The sequence below is a fragment of the Salvelinus sp. IW2-2015 genome, unplaced genomic scaffold, assembly GCF_002910315.2.
Source record: "Salvelinus sp. IW2-2015 unplaced genomic scaffold, ASM291031v2 Un_scaffold1993, whole genome shotgun sequence".
Taxonomy (NCBI): domain Eukaryota; kingdom Metazoa; phylum Chordata; class Actinopteri; order Salmoniformes; family Salmonidae; genus Salvelinus; species Salvelinus sp. IW2-2015.
The window spans coordinates 118,831-124,813 of record NW_019943343.1 but is presented as its reverse complement, the minus strand read 5'-3'; the positions used below and the strand labels follow the sequence as shown (position 1 = coordinate 124,813).

General features: G+C 39.6%; 3 long non-coding RNA genes across 11 annotated transcripts in view; 1 reads left to right on the top strand and 2 right to left on the bottom strand.

Moving 5' to 3' along the window:
- LOC112072662 (uncharacterized) overlaps positions 1-1,543 on the bottom strand; it is a 4,733-nt gene extending 3,190 nt beyond the window's left edge. For 2 of the 9 annotated variants that reach the window (XR_011476282.1, XR_011476289.1), the window contains exons 1-2: positions 971-1,043; positions 861-900 (exon numbers count right to left, since the gene is read on the bottom strand). This is a non-coding gene — a long non-coding RNA (uncharacterized lncRNA). Of the gene's footprint in view, positions 1-796; positions 821-860; positions 933-970; positions 1,044-1,092; positions 1,119-1,425; positions 1,446-1,500 lie in introns of those variants that run through there. The other 7 variants (XR_011476287.1, XR_011476285.1, XR_011476292.1 and 4 more) reach the window with 7 other exon arrangements.
- Positions 1,544-1,962: 419 nt separating this feature from the next.
- Positions 1,963-2,673, bottom strand: LOC139024892 (uncharacterized). The gene is made up of 2 exons (XR_011476268.1): positions 2,073-2,673; positions 1,963-2,040 (listed from the first exon to the last, which is right to left on the bottom strand). It is a non-coding gene; the product is annotated as an uncharacterized lncRNA (long non-coding RNA).
- Positions 2,674-3,520: 847 nt separating this feature from the next.
- On the top strand, positions 3,521-5,797 carry LOC139024893 (uncharacterized). Its single transcript, XR_011476269.1, has 2 exons — positions 3,521-3,622; positions 3,654-5,797. It is a non-coding gene; the product is annotated as an uncharacterized lncRNA (long non-coding RNA).
- The last annotated feature ends 186 nt before the right edge of the window (positions 5,798-5,983 follow it).

The following is a 5,983-nucleotide window of genomic DNA, read 5'->3' as shown; positions in this document are numbered from 1 at the left end:
TCTAAAAACAATGTTTACTTATTTTTTATTATTTTATTTAACTAGGCAAGTCAGTTAAGAAAAAAAATCTTATTTTACAATGACGGCCTAGGAACAGTGGGTTAACTGCCTTGTTCAGGGGGCAGAACGACAGATTTTGGGGATTCGAACTTGCAAACTTTCGGTTACTATATCCAAACGCTCTAACCACTAGGCTACGCTACCGCCCCCTATTCAAAAAGCAAGCAACACCAGCAACCGTTCATGCATGGTTAGTTATAATATTGGCACCACAGTCCCTCTAAACAAGCTAATGCATATGAAGACTATACAATATTTCTTAATGGAAGACGTGGTAATTTTGTGTTTTCAAACAACTTGTCACTTGTTCATACAATATTACATATTCATATCCACATCATGACAGGTAATAAGATACCATATTGCACATATCCCGGAAGGAGTGAAGGTGGTGGACCACAAATGATGAAAAAAAGAAAGAAAGAGGAAATAGAAAATGTTGCCTAACTCTACCTAACTCTATGGGCACAACACATAAATCTACTAACTAGGTCCTGGGGCTCAACACATAAACTACCTAACTATGGTCCATGGGCACAACACATAAATCTACCTAACTCTATGGGCCAACACATAATCTACCTAACTCTATGGGGCACAACACATAAACTACCTAACTTATGGGCTCAACACAAATCGTACCTAACTATGTCCTGGGCTCAACACATAAATCTACCTAACTCTTATGGGCACAACACATAAACCTACCTAACTCTATGGGCTCACACAAATCTACCTAACTATGGTCCTGGGGCTCAACCATAATCTACCTAACTACTATGGGCTCAACATAAATCTACCTAACTATGGTCCTGGGGCTCAACACATAAATCTACCTAACTCTATGGGCACAACACATAAATCCTACCTAACTATGGTCCTGGGGACTCAACACATAAATCTACCTAACTCTTATGGGCTCAACACATAAATCTACCTAACTCTATGGGCACAACACATAAATACCTAACTCTATGGGCACAAACATAAAACTACCTAACCTTATGGTCTGGGGCACAACCACTATATAACCTACCTAACTATGGTCCTGGGGCAAACATAACTCGGCTACTACTATAGAGCGGGGCCACACATCAAACCTAAACTCTACCTAACTATGGGTCCTGGGAGCATCACAACACATACATATCACACTACACTATCTATGGTCCTGCGCAAACCATACATACCACAACACTAACCTATGTGGCTCAACACAACTACCTTACCGTACCTACCATCTGAATATATCCTGGTACACCACTCATAACAATATCTCATGCCAATTAGCCTACCGTAGCCTAACTATGGTCCTGGGCGTCAACACATGAACCTACAACTCTATGGGCACAAACACATACCTACCTAACTAAGGTCCTGGGGCTAACACAGAACCTAGCTAACTCTGCTGCAACAATTCACAAAAACCATCTACCTAACTCTATGGGCACAACACAAACCTACGGGCCTGTTTCCCAGATACAGATTAATCCTAATTCTGGACATTTCAATTTATTTAACTAGGCAAGTCAGTTAAGAACAAATTTTATTTACAAGACGGCCTACCGGGAACAGTGTGTTAACTGCCTTGTTCAGGGGAACAGTGTTAACTGCCTTGTTCAGGGGAAACAGTGTGTTAACTTCCTTGTTCAGGGGAACAGTGTGTTAACTGCCTTGTTCAGGGATTTGAAGATTTTTACGACAGATTTTTACCTGTCAACTCGGGATTCGATCCAGCAACCTTTCGGTTACTAGTCCAATGCTCTAACCACTAGGTTACCTGCCGCTAAAAAGCTTTTTCAATGAACTTTCTCGCGACAAGGCTGTGTGTCTGGGAATCCAGCCCTATAACAAGGGCTGTGTGTCTGGGAAACCGGCCTATAACAAGGGCTGTGTGTCTGGGAATCCAGCCCTATAACAAGGGCTGTGTGTCTGGGAATCCGGCCCTATAACAAGGGCTGTGTGTCTGGGAATCCGGCCCTATAACTAGGACTGTGTGTCTGGGAATCCACCCTATAACTAAAATAAATAATCTGGGACTCTGTGCCATTCATACAAACTCTGATAAGGTTATCGAATGAATCAATATGGTGTAAGAATGAATCAATATGGTGTAAGAATGAATCAATATGGTGTAAGACGGAATGAATCAATAGGTGTAAGACGGAATGAATCAATATGGTGTAAGACGGAATGAATCAATATGGTGTAAGACGTAATGAATCAATATGGCTGTAGAATGAATCAATATGGTGTAAGAATGAATCAATATGGTGTATGTAAGAATGAATTGCGTCTTTTGACTTTTGGTACAGTACGTTAAGTTGGGCTATATGGTCCCTACTTCGTCTAAGGGAAACGATGATATTAATTTGCCTCGAACTCTAGGACTGGGTTAGTGTACTGATGTTGTCTTTACACTGGTTAATATCATAGAGAAAAGCACCAACTGTCCTGGTGCAAAACATGGCAATGAGGTAGAGCAATAAAAACATCTTTCCACCACAGATCAACAATCATAAGGGAGGCTACTAATCTAATCTCACAGAGCCAGACGAGAGGCTCAGAATCTGGTATGATAAGGTACAGGGTAGCCCAACCCTCTTCCTGGAGATCTACGTCCGTAGGTATCAGTCCAACCTCTTCCTGGAGATCTACTGTCCTGTAGGTCAGTCCAACCTCTTCCTGGGACACTGTCTAGTAGCTGTCCTATTATGTCCGTAGTTTCAGTCCAACCCTAATTTAACACACCTGATTCTTCTTATTAGCTGCTCAACAAGACCTTAACTAACTGAATCAGATACGTTAAATGAGGGTTGGACTGATAACCTACAGGACAGTAGATCTCCAGGAAGAGGATTGGACTGAAAACCTACAGGACAGTAGATCTCCAGGAAGAGGGTTGGACTGATAACCTACAGACAGGATCTCAGGAAGAGGGTTGGACTGAACTACAGGACGTAGATCTCAGAAGATGATGAAACCTACAGGACAGTAGATCTCAGAGGATTGGACTGAAAACCTACAGGACAGTAGATCTCAGGAAGAGGTTGGACAGCACTGATATAGCAGAACAAACCTACTCTGTAGCAGTAAAGTCTGTAATATAGCAGAACAAACCTACTCTGTAGCAGTAAAGTCTGTATAATATAGCAAACAAACCTACTCTGTAGCAGTAAAGTCTGGTATTATATATCAGAACAAACCTACTCTGTAGCAGTAAAGTCTGGTATTATATATCAGAACAAACCTACTCTGTAGCAGTAAAGTCTGGTATTATATATCAGAACAAACCTACTCTGTAGCAGTAAAGTCTGGTATTATATAGCAGAACAAACCTACTCTGTAGCAGTAAAGTCTGGTATTATATAGCAAAAAACCTACTCTGTAGCAGTAAAGTCTGTATTATATAGCAAAACAACCTACTCGTAGCAGTAAAGTCTGGTATAATATAAGTTAGGTAGGTTTATGTGTTGTGCCCATAGAGTTAGGTAGGTTTATGTGTTGTGCCCATAGAGTTAGGTAGATTTATGTGTTGAGCCCCAGGACCATAGTTAGGTAGGTTTATGTGTTGTGCCCATAGAGTTAGGTAGATTTATGTGTTGAGCCCCAGGCAACATTTTCTATTTCCTCTTTCTTTCTTTTTTTCATCATTTGTGGTCCACCACCTTCACTCCTTCCGGGATATGTGCAATATGGTATCTTATTACCTGTCATGATGTGGATATGAATATGTAATATTGTATGAACAAGTGACAAGTTGTTTGAAAACAACAAAATTACCAACGTCTTCCATTAAGAAATATTGTATAGTCTTCATATGCATTAGCTTGTTTAGAGGGACTGTGGTGCCAATATTATAACTAACCATGCATGAACGGTTGCTGGTGTTGCTTGCTTTTTGAATAGGGGGCGGTAGCGTAGCCTAGTGGTTAGAGCGTTTGGATTAGTAACCGAAAGGTTGCAAGTTCGAATCCCCAAAATCTGTCGTTCTGCCCCCTGAACAAGGCAGTTAACCCACTGTTCCTAGGCCGTCATTGTAAAATAAGATTTTTTTTCTTAACTGACTTGCCTAGTTAAATAAATAAATAAAAAATAAGTAAACATTGTTTTTAGAAAACAGAAGATGTTTGGGAGATTTGATTAAATTGTTTAATTCTATTAAGAGTGAATTTCATCACAGATATATACAGTTATCTATTACTATCGAAACTGTATTCTATGGAATTAACACAGAATCAGACATATTGACATCCAGTGTGTTARGCTGTGTTTACACAGGCAGCCCAATTCTGATCTTTTTCAACTAATTGGTCTTTTGACCAATCAGATCGGCTCTTTTGCCAATAATTGGACAACATATTAGAGTTGTGCTTCCTGTGGAAAACAGCCTATTGTAATGGATCAATAAAATAACGATCTAGAATAGGAGAATATATATTTAGTAAAAAAAGCATCTGATTAGACATTTTAGAAGAAACAAACAATTCTGCACGATTTTCAGTTTATTTGATCTATTGTAATCTTTGTTTTTTTTAAAGGAATGTTTAGCATATTAGTAGCTATATAATTAAYGTTTTTTTTGTTTAGAGGAAAGACTATGGTGTATAATACAGTATGTTCCTAGTAAGAAACACCCAACAGTGTGTGAAGTAGCACATGTTGAARCAGAAAGACTGACATTTGAATTGGCAAAACGGTCTTCTGGGGAAATTCAATAGTCAAGCTACGTTCCCTATGGTACTAGTGCGGTACTTTTTGACCGGGGGCCCATAGGGCTCTGGTWWAWAGTAGTGCACTATGTAGGGAATAGGGTGCCATTTTTGGAAGTATCCTCGGACTCGTACAGTATCACTCTGTAAGAACTAAGAACCACTGATTTAGGAGGCCTGTGTTTGATGCCTCTCTTCACGGTTTTACATTCTGTTAAAATGGTGCACGGTTGTCCATATCAATCGAACTTGTGTATGCATGTATACATGTGAATTATTATGCATCCTTCCTATTAATTGAACGTAATAGAGCTGCATCAAGGAGAAACGACTGAACAAAAAAAATGCTGTAAAACTTTCTTTTACATGTTTGAATTAATTCACTACCATCATCCTGTCTTGAATACTGTGTTAAAAAATAGCAAAATTGTAACGCTACATAATGTGAAAATGGGTAGGATAGGTAAATCTAGAATATATTGATCATTTACAACTATATTAAATACGAAGAGAAAATATTATGCATGACTAAAAGTAATCAATGATTTTGTATTGCGGGCAATAATCAACTTGGTCATTTGTCTTGATCTATGATACTGAAAGTTTGATATTGTGGCGCTTTGATATAAGTTAGTAAAACGTTTTACAGGTCTTGAATAACAGGGATGGTTGTTGACATCACCCTGAGCACATTGGAACCACTTGTTCTGATAAAAGATGTACGACGTTGATACACAGCCTGAAATCCAGTCTGTTTGCGCTATCATTCTACTTGCCATTCCTTGGCGATGACAAGGAGACGAATGACGGCACAAACAGACTGGATTTCAGGCTGTTGATCCARGTATTAACTAGTAAACAAACAGAATGAGTTGACTGTGCGTTTGTGGTGTGACTATGCACTCCAGCGAGAGGCCCTGGGGCGTGCTGGAGCAACGGAGTCTCCCGTCTCGGTTGTGGATTCATTGAAGAAATCCGCATCAGAAATGTAGCAATAAAAAGCAGCATGGTGCCAATAGCAAGAATGACTGGACTGGTTTGTGTGGCATTACCACTTACATCTTCTTCCATATCTACTACTCATTCCTGAGTCCAATTCCCTACCAAGATCTGAACTCTTCATCACCTTAAGATAAAAGGTCTGAACTCTTCATCACATTAAGATAATGCGCCTCTCAAGGATAGCAGGGTTTTCCAAGGTGACGTCTAGC